General features: G+C 35.5%; 1 pseudogene; it reads right to left on the reverse strand.

The window, feature by feature from the left end:
• Nucleotides 1-506: 506 nt before the first annotated feature.
• Nucleotides 507-5,266, reverse strand: LOC111893520 (sterol 3-beta-glucosyltransferase UGT80A2-like; annotated as a pseudogene).
• Between the last annotated feature and the right edge of the window lie 11,010 nt (nt 5,267-16,276).

Here is a 16,276-nt window from a genome sequence, read left to right on the forward strand (position 1 = left end):
CTGTCATAAAGGAAGACGACACACATTCGTGCGTCATAACATTACGACGCGCATGTTAATGACACACAATGCGTATCATTAAAACCCCTGTCAAGAAAGGCCATGTCATAAATGAAGATGACACACATTTCTGCGTATCGTAATTTTAAATGTTAAAAAAAATATATTATTTAAGTATTTGTTATATTTTAAATTAAATTTGCATTTAATGTCTCATAATAAAAATAAAATACCATATACAAAAAATACAATCAATTGCAGAAAATTTAATGTCATACAATTGTATTTCTTACAATATCTAAATTTGCATCTAATCTACTCTGTACATCAAATTCCAACTAAGTAAAGTTGCATCTTGCCTTTCATAATTATTTATGACTAATGCTCCAAGCAGCTGATTATATGGATAAGCAGTTGTACATTCGCCCATCTCACTCAAGAATGACTTAGCGAAATTCAACTCCAAGTCTTTATTGCATCTTGTTGATAATGCTGCAAGATTTGAATCAAGTGGCTTCATATTCCTTTCTTTCATCAACATTACCTAATGCACAAAATACAAAGAAACAAAAAATCATTGTAGAGGATGGGGTAATTTGGGAAAATGTGAGGGGTATCCTCTGCAAAAAAAAAAATATCCTCTGCAAGATTTGCTCTTTAGTATCCTCTGCAAAACAAAACAAAAAATATATATCAAAAAATGGAAGTATGAAAGATTTTGATTTATGTAAATGTTAGATGAATAGATGATCAATATAAGGGCTTAAAAGTAAACTAGAAATTTGCAAAAGTTTGAAACTTGCCTGATAAGTTCACGAAGGAAGACCTCTTTGTTGCTGTATAATTGTGTATGAAATTGTTGTGAATAAAAGGTTAAAGGATCTGGTTTACCAGAGGACCATCGGGGGGAGCTTGAGGGATAAATTTGCAGTCATCGGGCCCACCTTGACCTGGAAATGAGAATCAAGATAATGTAATTGGTAATACAATAGTTTTTCAAGACACTCTAAAATTATTTTACAATTGTAGTAGTATTTACTAGAATTTCCTTGTTAAGATTCAATGATTATGATCATCTAAAAGCATAAATTAGCATTAGCTCACAACTAAAATTGTGTGTTTGTATGCTAATTTACCATATTAACCTTTAAATGGAATTTACATATGTGCAACACGAAAGGTGCTTACATCAGCAAGATATTGTCCCATCTACAAGAATATTAGACGAACCACAAGTAAAAGTTAATCAAATGCTGCAATGCTGTAAAAAAGAGTAAAGTGTGTAGCATATTTTGGTGTAAATTATTAAAATATATTGCTATTTGACGTGAGAGTATACTGAAGGCATGCAAAAATTCCAAAGCAGTAACAACCTGATGTTGATGCTTGAGGTCAATATAACATTGTTACAAGTGTAAAACATATACATATGAACGAAAAGCATGCATATACCTGGATATAAAAGAACATAGGACGGACCGAGCTGACAATGGGCACCAACAAGAACAACCTGATACAAAAACATTCCAAAATATACTAAAACAGTTAGACTTCTAAAATAACTCATAAAAGTTAGAATAACTAAATATTCCAAAAATACCCCTAGGACTCTTTTTGTCCTAGAATCTGAATTAAGCCAACAACAGAATCTAAAATTTGCCAACCGAGGATCTCCGGAACCAACACATGTGCAACAGATGACATCAGCACTCTGGGATATCTCTCATTCTGTAGCATGCTTCATTGCTTTATACTTTTTCTCGACACTGCTGGACAATTCCCCTATGTAAGTTAGTAAATAAATATCTGTCAGCTCAACACCAACCATAATTTTGAAAAATTACACAAACAAGTCGGGAAGATCTGGTGATGCTTCGATTGCTTTGTTTCTTGCAACTTCAACATGAAGTGTTCTGATGTTGTATGTGTAAAGTTTCACACTTTCTTTTACTATGCATGCTAATGTTCCTGAACCCCCATCTAAACAGTTGAAAATTGTGAACTTTCCACTTTGGGATGATCCAGTTTCTCCAACCATTTGTCTGCATTTTTCAGCTGAAAAAAGGAATATATAAGAAACAGGGAATAATGAACTACTAAAATAAAGAATACTTCCCTTGATACTTGATAAATCACATAAAAACTAGATACAAAAAAACTGACAGAAAATCGCCCTTATTATGTGAGATACTGACAAGTAACAAGTTATAAAGATCATAAGACCATGGGTTAATTTTAGTAGCCAATATACAAAATTGGCAACCCTTTTTACTCTAGTGGACCTGGTGGTAGATTAGATATACTATAGTTTATCGATAATAAATAATCAACAGCATAAAGGGCTTCACATAATTTCAAACTTTTAACAGGGCATAAATGGTATAAATGGAAAGCCATCAGAATAAATAATTGCAAGAAGTAAAACATACTACTTAATCAATGTGGTTCAGATCGGATCACAAGTCAACTGAACACATAAGCCACAAACTTGGCATTCCAAACCTAATCCATCTGTCATCTTTGGATTGGGTGCCTAATTGCCTATAGAAACACAAAATCATGTAAGAAATGAGAATTTTAGACCTTTATTGGTTTTGGTCTATATGATTATTTTGCAAAATGCTAGCTATTTGGATTTGATTGGTTTCTTTGATAACTTGGTTTGATTAAATAAGTTAAAGGTTGAAACAAGTAATTATTTACACTGATTGTTTTCTTTAGTAACTTTTTTGATTGGAATAAAGAACAATTTGGAACAAATAAGCAAATAAAAAACTAAGAAGTCTTGCAATCAAGTTTAAGTACTCATGAATTTCAAATAAAAAACAAAGTAAACAGTTACCCTAATCCTAATTTAAATAGAAAAATCCAATTTATTTTAACGAATATTTAATTACCAACTCTAATCCTAATTCAGTGGATTTAAAATTTACCCTAATCAGTAAACTGCAAAAACAGTCATGTGGTTCAATTTTGACCTGTTATAATGACTATTTTGCCCTTGGACCTGTTTAATCTCCACTATTATATGATAAAAAGTACTAGAGGTAGAGTAACTGTTTGGACAATCCTACATTTTCATCTCTCTCATCAGTCATCACCAACCTTCTGGACAGATTTTAAATTGTAACTGTCTATTCCTAAATCCAAAGTGGTTAACAAACAAGGGACAATTTAGACATTGAATTAATGCAATTAAATGACTCTGACATGAACAAACATAAAGTTAAAAACTTTAATAAACAGTTTTTAAACAATATTAGAATACACACCTTATCATGAGTTTTTAGACAAAATTAGATAAGATAAACTTACCTAAATAAAAATAGAAATCTGAAATAACTAAGTAGCAACCCTAATCAGATAAAACTAATTCCTAATTTCAGGTTTTTTCCATCACATTGACAAACAATTGAATACACACCTGAGAGGGAAGTAAAACTAATCAACAAAAATTAATAACTTAGTACTAACCCTAATAAAATATACCTAATTACTAATTTCAAGTTTTCAATAAAATGACAAATAATTGAGGTATAAACCCTGATTTACTATAAAGTTAAGTATAAACCCTGCTAAGACATGTAGAAATCCCTGTTGTTGAGGTACCAAAAAAGCTTCAGGTTTACCGTTTTTTAACTTACCCCTCAACATGCCAAACGTTCAGTTACCGATGGACGGTGGTGGTTGGTCTGGTAACCCAACGAATCGGCCGCCTTTTTGAGAAGAAAAAGGTCAGATAAGATTAATGGATCATCATTTCATCATTTACCATCACTTCAACTTTCTTTTAGTTCCATTTTCAATGAGATTTGATTTGATTCGATCCACCTCTGTTGATCCAACTGTAGTGTTAGTTCTTTAAATTTGCGAATCAATATCAAATCATCTTCTTATTGTTTGATACTGTGTTTTGTGAAACCATTTTCATCTTTTGAGTTTGTTTATACCAACTACCAAATATTAATACTTATTTTAAAAAAGGAAAACTTCTTGCAAAGAAGTGCCATGAAACATAAACTAATCTTCTTCCTTCTTGGGTTTGATGAGTTTTCAAATTTTCTTTTTAAAATGTTAAAGATGGTAGATTTTAAATGCAATGACTCACCACAGATGCACATTACAAGAAAAGCAAGTCATGAGGGATGTTGTCCAACGAGTATACAAAATCCTTTGGCTTTGTTACTAAAGAGACAAAAAGTTTATCTACATCATTTTTGATTTCTTCCATAAGCAACAAAAGGGTAAAATGGGAAAAATAAAGTTGTGATATAAAAGATAAAATAAACGAAGCATATATATATATATATATATATATATATATATATATATATATATATATATACTTATTACTTACAGATACCAATACCATCCCATCCTTTGTTGATGATGCCCTGTTGTCCAGTCATTTCTAGGGCTTTAACGATTGACTGTGTCATTTTCTCAGGCTCTTGAACTAGTTGACAATGGATAAATAAAATTGTTGGAATTTATATTTAGATTACTTTTTTTTTATATATAATATAAATTATAAAAAGCATAAAAGAACTGATGATATGGATAAAGAAAACTCACAAGGCTACCAAACCCAATGTAGATAGGCTTTGGGACAGCTTCAAGCCAGCGTACAAGTTCTTCAGGGGGTTTGTAGTTTGATGCGAGATCAAGGAAACAAAATCCAACCACATAAATTTTAGGTCCCCAATCTATGAATATTAGGATTTGATTAATCCATCTCATATAATAAAGTCTAATAAATAGTTAATATATGGAAAATTTACCTTTTGGTTTAGGAACAAGATGAGGACTCCATATGTATCCATGTGGAATATCAGTCTCAGAGCCTTGAGAACCACTAAAATATGTGACAGGTCGCATATTCAACTTTTTCTTCCTAACATCATTTATCATGTCTCGAATTCAAAGCCAGATTAAAGAGTCAACTATCTGATATGACAACTGCAAGTTGCAGGGAGAAGATAATGAAACCTGATTGAAGCCTTGAAGTTGCAGGGACGTCAAAATGAAGACAGAAAGAAGAAACAATTTATTTGTGAGAGAAGACACATGAAGAATGTACCTTTTGGGAGTGAACCAAGAAGGAGTAGGATCAAATGGGTCTCCTTGAAGGGCGGCGCGTAGGTCAGTGACGGTGGCAGAGAGGAGAGATGGGTTGGAGGAGAAGGCTGACGTGCGTGCTTAGGTTGATGGCGAGCTTCGACTTTGATTTCGTTCTACACCCAGTTGTATTCTTTTTCTCAGCCATTGATGGCGGTTTGTGGAGATGATAATGGCATCGTGGACTACGACATGGCGTTCCGATTTTGAACCGGTATCTTGAGATGGCGGAAGTTGGTGCTTAGGTTTGTAGATGCACTCCAAACTCTTAAAGCTTATCGGGTTCGATGTTGATGGTGGCAGCTTAGGGCTTGTAGAGAGAGAGAGAGAGAGAGAGAGAGAGAGAGAGAGAGAGAGTGTGAGTGCAGAGGTAAAGGAAGACGAGCCGATTCAAAAGGATGTGTTTATTCAAAAGGATTATTAGGGTTCTATTGTAGGATTCTAGTGTGGATTGAGTTTTTAAGGTTCAATGGCGGTGGCAGTGGCGATGGCTTAGGGTTTACAGAGAGAAGGAAGGAGTGAATGAAAAGGGAGATACTGTGGAGAGAGGGTAGAAGCGGGGTTTTTCAAAATTTTAGAATTTTAGACGATTTCATTTTCCCCCTTTAAAAACGTAAGTAAAAAAATATAAAGCGACACATTTAGAGGACGCACACTTTATGAAAGGCGTCCTCCGCATTTTTTTTCTTTTCTTACACTAATTTTAGGGCACGCATAAATGCGTGTCCACTATCCTTCTAATTTTGCAAAATTGACATTATTTTTAGGGCACACACCAATGCGTGTTATCTATCAGCGAGTGTCATTGTTTGCACGTCATTAAAGGGCTATTTTCTAGTAGTGAAAGGATCTAGTACACATTGATGTGAACTGGTCTGATCCACCATAAAGGACGATAAGTCTATTCGTCATGATTTACTGGTAGTTCAGTAAATATGGTTATGCTTATAAGATTAAGTATAATTCTGATACCTTTAAAAGTTTCAAAGCATAGCAGAACGAATAAAAAGAATTTATTGGGCAAAAAGATAAAAGTTTCTTTAATATGGAAGGAAAAGAGAGTACTTTAGTATCGTGTTTTATGATCATCCTAATGATTATGGGACCATGTCACAATTGATCCTCTAAGGATACCTTAGTTCATTTACATGACTAAGAAGAGGAATCATGTATTGTTGAAATGGTTAAATCAAGAAGATGAGTCATACTTCGTTCCAAAATCGAGTTTAGCATCATACTCTAGTTACTTCATGTTGTACCTTGAGTAATGTATTCTATGAAGGTTTATAAACGCCTCATGAAAAATGTGGAGTAGAAATGTTTTCTTAATCTTGCACATTTGAAATTGGTAGTTGTGATGTTTTGGATAAAACAAAGGCCAACTAAGACCAATTATATGAAGTGTTTTTCTTGATAATAACTCACACTAACTCTTGAATATTTGTTTATCGAGAAATGTTCCTTGACATAGAATCTTATATGTCAAGAGGTCAATAGGAGTCTAAATGCTCTTGAATAGTTTCAGGAATGAATCAAGAATAAACCTTTTTGTTATCACTAGCACATCAACTGAGGTTTATAACCTATCATGTTGACATATTCTTGTTTTCTATGCCCATTCTAGTTAAGATGACCATGTATCTTGTTGGATATAGTGTCTAAGTCCATAACTTTATTTGGTATGTACTTGACCCGACCCGGCATGGTCCATTTGGGTTGCATGACATTGCAATACTTGGATAGACAAAATGAGAGAAAGTACACTTGTGATTATTAATATATTATAAGTTCTAATATATTAATAATAGTATTATTTAATTAGTATTGATCAAGTATTCATCTAGTATTAATTTGGTGATCAAAGTGAGACTAATTAAATATATAGGGTTGATTATGACAATCTTCAATTCTTTTATGGTGAATTAATGATCCATGGTTTATGGGTTTGGTTATAACCATATGGAGCTCCATGGATAATCTATGGGAGTTACAAACCCATGGGTCATGAGAAATGAAGAGTCATGACAATTAGGGTTTACATTTGTAACTCCTAATTATGACACACTATAAAAGAAACCCTATAGCATGCAAAATCGGCACTAAGGGTATTCATAAGAGGGCATAACCGATTTTTGAGGCTAAGTGACATTCTATCAAGTTATTCCAAGTTTGTAGTGTTCTGTGAAACATTTGAGGCACAACATTTGGGGTGCTAGGCTCACAAATTCTTGAAGGAATCCAAGAAACAACAAGGTATGTATTTCTACTAGTTTTTTTATGTTTTATGTAATCCCCATGCCATGCTAGTTAGGAAATAACCTTGAAAAAGAAACTTGCATGTATATACAGAAAACATAGATTCAAGGTTATTAGGGTTGCATGTGCACTTAGGAAGTGTTAGAATGCTCAAAACCCATTAGTGGTATCAGAGCCTAGGATTGTTTTCTATATACTTGATGCAATTTGCAAGAAAAATCATTTTTTTTGGAATCTGCCAGTTTATCACGAGGTGGTAAATTTTACCACGAGGTGGTGACTGTTCAGTGAAAAAAATTGTTTTTGGCCTATTTTGGATTAGAATTATTAGTCCCAAAACTAAGGATTCAATTCAGTAATCAATGAAGTTAATTGCAATTAAGGTGAAATGTAGAAGAAGAAGAAGAAGTAAAATCAAGCATTCACACATCTATTACGAATAAATGTCAAGTACATCTTGAGAAAGTACAACCACTGTAGAGTTCTGACTCAAAAAAGTACAATTTGACACAACTCAGTAACTATAAATAGTACCCCTCCTACCAGCACAAGAGTGTGCAGGCGTACACACGTGTGCGGCCGCACACACATGTGTGGCTGCACACATTACAATCTCAATACAAACAATACTTGCAATACAAACTCTGACATCTTGAATAGATCTGTACAACAATTATGACTAGCTCAAACCACAAATTATGGACCTTCAATCTCCCCCTTGGTTTGAGACTACATAGTCTTGAAATTCATTCATTTGGCTTCTCAGCAGGCTTCTCAAACAGCTTTAGATCCGATCTCCCTATTGAGCCCATCCGCATTCTTCCATTGATGATCGTTGCCACCATTGCAGTGAATTCTTTAGCAGCAGCTTCCATGACATCTTTTCTGCAAATGATTTGATGACGAGCCAGAGTCTATATATCTCTTTCTCTGAAACAAAGAAGATCTTTGGCACTAATCAATCTCAGAACGTGTTCTCGATCCTTGAATTTGATAGATGCAGTTGCAGTTTCGTCATCATAGGCCCAAATATCCTTCATGAAAATGTTGAGGAATAGGAATTTCCATTTGTTTCTTAGTTGCAGGCCAGAGTATGATCTTCATGGGTTCGCTTGATTCCGGCTCAAGAACTTCTTTGTTTTTTCTATACAGAGCTCATGTAGTCTTCATTGATGGAAAGTTTTCTCTGACCTGTCTGTCAAGAAACCTTTTGAAACTAGAGGCACTGGGATTATCAGAGTGATTATGGAATGAGGCCCTGGATAATTCAGCTAGATTAGTTTTGGTCCAAGAGTTGAAATCGTGGGTGCTTTTGTAACATTCAGATGCTCCTGAGTTTTGCTTTACAACCCACAAATTCGTCTCTAGACCAAAGGCCCACATTCGGATACCTGTCCTGTCTCCATACTCATCACTGAAATTTCTTTTCTTCAAATCCGTTATAGTCAAAACAGGGTCTTTTGCCTTGCGATTTTCATTAGAATTTTTCATGAATAAAAGGTCTTCGCTTTGATTTGCAGTTACGATTGTTTTACGCTATTTGATTGTGATTCTGGCTCTGCTTCCTTCTAGTTCTTTTTCAAACCTGTTGACAATTGTAGTTGATCTTGGAGCAGGTGGGTTGATAGGATGATCATCAGTTGCAGAAGGTGATTGAACTGTGGGAGGATCAGCTATTCCATGTGGCTGTTGGAAGAGGGCTTTGACTTTTTCACCAAATGCATCGTACAAAACGTGCTTGAGATTGAAATAATTGGCTAATACAGATCCAAGAATCATTTGTACATCATTAATTTGTTTGGTCTTTTCTTCATCCTTCACCCTGAGCTCAAAGATGTATGCAGAAAGCTGATCCATCTGAATTGACTTTTCGATGAGCTCTTGACGGAGAATCCCAATCTCCTCTCGAAGATCAGGCGAAGAAGATTTGTCATCACCTGTCCGACCCTCCTTAAATAATATTCCTTTCCCGCGTGAAGAAGTTGGACTAGATTCAGCCAGATATTTTACTAATCTAATAGAAGCTTCATCTAGTGAAGGTCGAGTTGGAGAATATTCTAGAATGGATGAGGATCCACCAGTCTCAAACATGGTACTCGGACCTTCATCTGTTTGCTTTGGAGGAGAGTAAGCAGAGGTAGCAGTGATTGTTGAAAGAACTTGAGGTGCGCATCTTACAGCGGGTACCTCCAGACTTGCAAGAGATTGGCTTGTTTTCATGGAAGTTTGAGAAGTATGAGGTTCAGTTGAATAAGAAATGACTGGAGCAGAAGTTGAGATAAGTGACACAGAGGGAGGAATCTCTAATGTCACATCTCCTTGGCTTGGTGTGACCTCCAAGGGCTTTGAAGTAGAGAGTAGAATATTGAGAACATTTCCTTTATCTCTAGTCTTGGTTGCTAAAGAAGCAACTTCATTGACTTTATTAACACGGCTGCTGGGAATTTCAAGAAAAGGATCAAAATTTTCATCACCAAGATCAAACTCTATGTTTGTTGGAATGTCGTCATTGATTCCCGTAAAGTCAATTTCTTTTAAAAACTCTACATCATCATAAAAATCATCGTCATCATCCTCTCGAGTAGATTTTGATTCATTTTCTTTCTGAAGATCATGCTCATCAGCTACACAAGCTGTGGGAGAGTCATGAATCTCCTCCACTTCTGGCTCGGAGGGAGAGTGAAAAATATTTTCATTTTCCATCGGCATGGATTGTTCTTCTGATTCTTCTTTACCATTCTCTTTAAAAATTCCAAATTTTATTAATGGAAATTTTCCTTCAAATACAAACTTCCCGCCTCTCTTTTGTTTCATTAGTCCAAAAACACTTGGACCAATGGATTTGAAATCCAAGGTATCATTTCCTCTCTGCAGCTCGGGGTGAGTAACATTAAGGATGATTTGAAAAAATCTTGGATACATCCAAAATTTGTCCCTTTTGCTCCCTTCAAGGTTTAGTATCATTTCATTCATTATAAATTTTGAGAAATTGAACTCAAATCCTGCAGCCAATGCTTCAATGGCACCAGTGTTGGCCAGAGAGATCTCGTTTGCTCCTGACCTCCTGCCGGAAATGCAGCTCACAAACACATGAGCCAAATACTTCCAACACGGAGGAAACAACTTCTTAATTGTAGTGGGAAAGGTTCCCTCGTATCCCATATGCTTTAAGACCTCCTGAGTTTGATGAACGTCAATCTCCATGGTGTACTCAGGTTTGTCCTCTATTTGGAGAGATTCTCTAATGACGCTCTCTGTTACTTGAATTTTCTTGTCTTCGATTGTTGCTTCAACAAACTTTTCACCCTGATCATTCTTCTTTACAGAAACACTCCTCCAGAAATCCTTAATCAAACTCTGGTAGATAGCAGGACTTGTAGTTAGGGCATGAACCAAGCAGGATTTCTTCAAACCATCCACAATGAATTTCAAGTCATTGTGAGCTGTAGGAGGGTCTTCAAGAAAAATTGCGGAGTTGTGGACTTTAGCGAATTCCATGTCTCCCGTCTTAATCTGAAAGTCAACACACCAAATTATTAGGGCAAAACTATTGAAAATGATGCAGCCGCACAAGGAATTACACACAGCCGAACATGTGCAAGTGTGCAGCCGCAACCGGACATTCCTAATCGCACATAAAATTATACAGCCGCACACGGTCAGCCGCACACGCCCATGTGTGGCCGCACACACCGTGTGCGGTCACACTCAAAGACAAACAGTGTGATTATGATTCAACAACAAACGATGGAAAATTTTTATGAAAATAATCGGAAAAATAAGCCGTGTTGATAAGAATTACCGAGTAAGAGCTTTGATTTCACGAAAAAATTATGGAATATATAAGGAGTTTGAGAGAGAAAAGCGTGTGTGTGCGGTTGAGGCAAGAAACAGTGACGGTGAAAAACTCACCCCACACACTCTATTTATATACACAAAATTTTCATTTCCTCCCCCTTACGTTTTAACATTAAAAACCGATGCCCCTTCCACTCACCATTTTCTCAAAAATGAATTATTTTGAGGATTTTTAAGAGATTAAATTCATGATTCCTAAAAAAAATAAAATAAAAAAACTAAAACAAAATAAAACTTATTAAAAAAAATAAAAAATAAAAAGTAAAAATAAAAATAAAATAGAATAGAATAAAATGAAATTGGAAATACTATTAACGATGAGGAATTAAAAAAAAATTCAATTTAATCCTATATCAAATGTTTTAACCTTTTGAAATTAGGGATCAAAGTTTTTAGACAACCTTTATGCGCTTGTCGGTACCTTCTATCTTCACGTCTTTGTCTGGTCGATCGCCGGTATTGTTGTCAACTTAAACACGAAAAATTGTGACAAAATTAGGACATACTATAATTGACAAGACAATGTGATCCTAAGTTCCTAGATATTATATTTGATCCTAAGTTTCTAGATACTATATCTTAAGGACCATTTAGCTGACGACGACTAGGGATATTATTTTCCACCTAAATTGAGCAGCGAGATCTATACACAATCTTTGAGTGTTCAATTTTAATTGTACTAGAACATGTTCCCGCTTCCTGATATGCCCCAGTAATCAAATACTTCCAGAGTACTCCTTACATTGGGTGAGCAGACAATCATTAAGAGAGAAGATAGATTTAGATTATTATCATTTATAGTTTTTAGAGGGATTGAGAAGTAGAAGGTTGCATATGCTGTGTACCAGGTCGGATTGTTAGTCACGCAAAGGATACAACATATGGATAACAGATAAGAAGAGTTTCATAGATATAATATGCAGAGAAATAGATTTGCATATGTTGCAGTCCAGGTCGGATCTCTTCCAATCACGCAGAGGAGGTAACATATGAATAACAGTAAGAAAGAAAGAAAATAATTTTCTACAGACCTAATTCATCGGAATTTATCATTCGCCCCATCAATACCGGAATTAAGGACAGAATCCGCATATCGAGGAATAGTTAAACCACGGTTCTAGATACGGGTTCATTTAATGTGAAGAGTAGATTCCCATATATATATATATATATATATATATATATATATATATATATATATATATATATATATATATATATATATATATATATCTCCCTGCTCAACCTATTCAAGCGTCGTATTGTCAGGCTAAACGAAACTATCTAGGTCAAGATTTATCAAGTTTCTATATTCCTTAAGTTCATCTGCACCTAGTCAAGTCCGTTAAATTCTTCGTGCCTACCGACGCATCAAACCAGAGCATAGACCCTTCAACTTTGGGTAAGTTACGCAGACTCAGATTGCCCGTTATCACTCACTTCCCAAAACATCTCCCTCAAGCACATTCCATAACCAACATACTATTTTTTAGTTATTATTATTATTTTTTTAATTTTGTAATTTTTGTTTTGTTTTTATTTCTCCCCCTAAATTTGTGCATAGGAGAGAAACGAAAGTAAATGTGCAAATTTAAACTATCCTAAAACAAAAATTTGTCTTTAAAACGAATCAGCTTAAGAAAAACTCAGGAGTATGGAGAAGAAAACTCAAACCGTAAGTCACCGATTGAATTTGCATCTAGAAGGTCTGAGAACAGCACGCATAAACTCAGAACAGATCCGAAAATTCTTCATGTCGTTAAGCACAAACCCCATGAGTGATCACTTCCTTTCTTCCCTTCCCGCAAAGGACACATACTCTTAAACAAATGTATGAATTTTGTACAGTTGAGAGATTTCCCTTATCAAGTGCCAGGAATAGCCACTACCAACAAACTAAAGTCTGATGATATGCCTCCATAGCTGCTCCGACACAGAGCGGGATCAGTTGGTCTTTGGAACCCAGTCCATTTTGAAACTGGGTTGACCTTTGTCATTAATGCAAGGAACTCTCTCCCAAGACATATCCTGTTTATCACAAACAGAAGATGAATAAATATTAGAGTCGTTAGAAGATTTGGGAGAGTGAGCCTTTGGAACCATTTGTAGTTGGGTTTAACCTATTTCTTTTTCGATATGATGGGTGGCTCAGTACTTGCTTTTGTAGTTGATGTCGGCCATTTAGATGACTTTGATTTTGGCTTCAGATGACTTTGATTTTGGCTTCACGAGAGCATTTCTTGGATTTGGCTTCTTGGCCGACATTCCCTTCTTGCCCTTGGGATTCTGATTTTTGGCCTTGAAAGTTTGATTCTTGGCCTTGTTGGCATTCCAGTCGCCATTTCGCAATTGTGACCTTGAGGGATTTGTTTTGGAAAATCTCCCTCTTGGTGCGTTTTGCGAGCCTTGTGCATAGTAGGGAACGTATGCTCGATTAGGACGATTTCTGGCAATATGTCCAGGTGTTTCACAGTGAAAACAAGTCTTTTTCTTCACTGTGGAGTTGTTTCTTCCTACCCTTGGTGGCGTATCCTTGCCTCGTTTCTGATTGTTCCCACAAGCACACTTGCAGCAAGTTGGATGTTTCACTTGATTTGGTGGCCTGTACTTCTCAACAGCAGGTTGATCAGAAGCAACTAAGTTCGAAGCAACAGATTCAGAGTTCAAGGAGTCATTGGATTGTTCAATTGTTTTCTCCTTGTTCTCATCCTCTACTACTTTACCTGCACATGAAGTAGAAGCATTAATATCGTTCAGCTCAACACCCTCAGTTGCCTGTTCAACAACTGGTTTACCGTATACCATAACTGGTTCCCGGTCAATCTCTTCCTTAGTCAAAGGTATCGATATATAGTTATGATTGAAAGGTGGAGGAACACTATCATACCCTAGACCCTTGTTTTGAGTATCTTTGAATTTTAATTGGTTTTCAAATAATGAATCGTCTGTCTTACTTGACGCAGTGTAATTTTTGAAACTAATATCTGTTTTTCCACACTTAATTTTCAAAGCGTCAAATTCTTCAGTTACATCAGCAAGTTTGCGTTTAATGTGATCGTAATTTTCACACTTGTTGCTGTACTCTTCCTGAAGCTTCCTAAAGTCTTTGGTTTTTGCTTCTAGTTGTGCTTTTAGAGGTTTTTGATCCTTCCTAATTGTGTATCGTTCGTATTTTAGGTCCTCATTCTCTCTCTTGATTAAATCTATTGATTCTCGTAAAAATTTAATAGTTTTAACACAAGATGGAGAGCAACCAGATTCATTTACCTGAATTGATGAGGAACTCATTTTTATAAAAATATGCCCCTTAACTAAAAACTCAAAAGTCAACCTTAAAAGTCAAATTTAAAAAGTCAAACTTAAAAGTCAAACTTGAAGAGTCAAACTTGAAGAGTGAAACTTGAAAGTCAAACCGAAAAGCTAAATTTGAAAATTTGAAAGTTAAATGAAAAAGTCAAAGTTTAAAGTCAAAGGTCAAACTTCAATGTCAAAAGTCAAAAATAAAAGTCAAAAGTTAAAAATAAAATTCAAAAATAAAAACTAAAATTTTTTGGGTTGAAAATGGAATTTAAAAATAAAGGAATTGATTTTTGGCCTGATTTTGTCTAAATTTCGAAACTTGCAAGTGAGAAACACGGGTTATGTTTTAAAATTCGGAGGAATGACACAAGGAGTATTACAGATGAGTTGGTAAGGCGCGCTTGGCAAAGACCTGGAGGTCCAGGGTTCGATCCCCGACACCTTCAAACCCGCTTCCCTTTTTTTTTTATGAAAGGGCTGATGTGCGAGGTTACTGCTTGCGAGGTGGACGCTGTTGATCCAAGAGCGAAGCTGAGCCGTGGATTCCGAGGCAAGACCGACAACCGAAGACCTAACCGCACACTCCGAGCCGTAATCTAAGACCGCACACCGAGCCGCACTCCGAGCCGCACACACTGAGGCCGCACACCTTCAAAGTCTGGCTGCACACCTTCAACAGATTCGCAAAAAAAAAACGATGTTTTTCACCCTTTTTTGCTCCAAAACTCGATCAAAAACTCGTTTTTATGAAAAATGCAAAGAAGAAACCCCCCTTATTTTTGCGAGATCTATCCAAAAACGCTATTATATTTTCAAAATAAGATCAAATAAGCTCCAGATCTGACAAAATTTATGGATACAACCTTGCTTTGATACCAATTGTTAGTCCCAAAACTAAGGATTCAATTCAGTAATCAATGAAGTTAATTGCAATTAAGGTGAAATGTAGAAGAAGAAGAAGTAAAATCAAGCATGCACACATCTATTACGAGTAAATGTCAAGTACATCTTGAGAAAGTACAACCACTACAGAGTTCTGACTCAAAAAAGTACAATCTGACACAACTCAGTTACTATAAATAGTACCCCTCCTACCAGCACAAGAGTGTGCAACCGTACACACGTGTGTGGCCGCACACACTGTGTGCGGCCACACACACATGTGTGGCTGCACACATTACAAGCTCAATACAAACAATACTTGCAATACAAACTCTAACCTCCTGAATAGATCTATACAACAATTATGACTAGCTCAAACCACAAATTATGGACCTTGAAGAACCATTACCACAAAGTGTTTTTATTCTTAGAACTTGATTTTGATGTTATGGTAATGTTTATTCTCATCCAAATAAATTGTTATTATCAAAATTTTAAGTTTTATATGGTTTATTTATGATTCTTTAAATTGTTGATATGAATATTTGTTCTTATGAGTTTTAGAAGATCATAGGAATTGTTTGTAACTTGCATGGTTGATTAATTCATGATCTTAATGGCAATGATGGTGTCCATAACTTGTCCTCAAGTTATGGATAACCAAAATTCACTTCTTTAAATTGTGATTAAAGAACTAAAGAGGTTTCATAAAATAAAGAGTCTTCATTTTTATGAACCATTAAAACTTGCGTAAATTACACCATTGGTCCCTCGTGCACATGCCAGAAAGCGTGTTTAGTCCCTATTTTAAAAAATTAACTCGGACCGTCCCTTGTATCGTTAAAAGGTTCATGTTACATCC

The sequence above is a fragment of the Lactuca sativa genome, chromosome 1 (assembly GCF_002870075.4).
Source record: "Lactuca sativa cultivar Salinas chromosome 1, Lsat_Salinas_v11, whole genome shotgun sequence".
NCBI classification, from domain to species: Eukaryota; Viridiplantae; Streptophyta; class Magnoliopsida; order Asterales; family Asteraceae; genus Lactuca; species Lactuca sativa.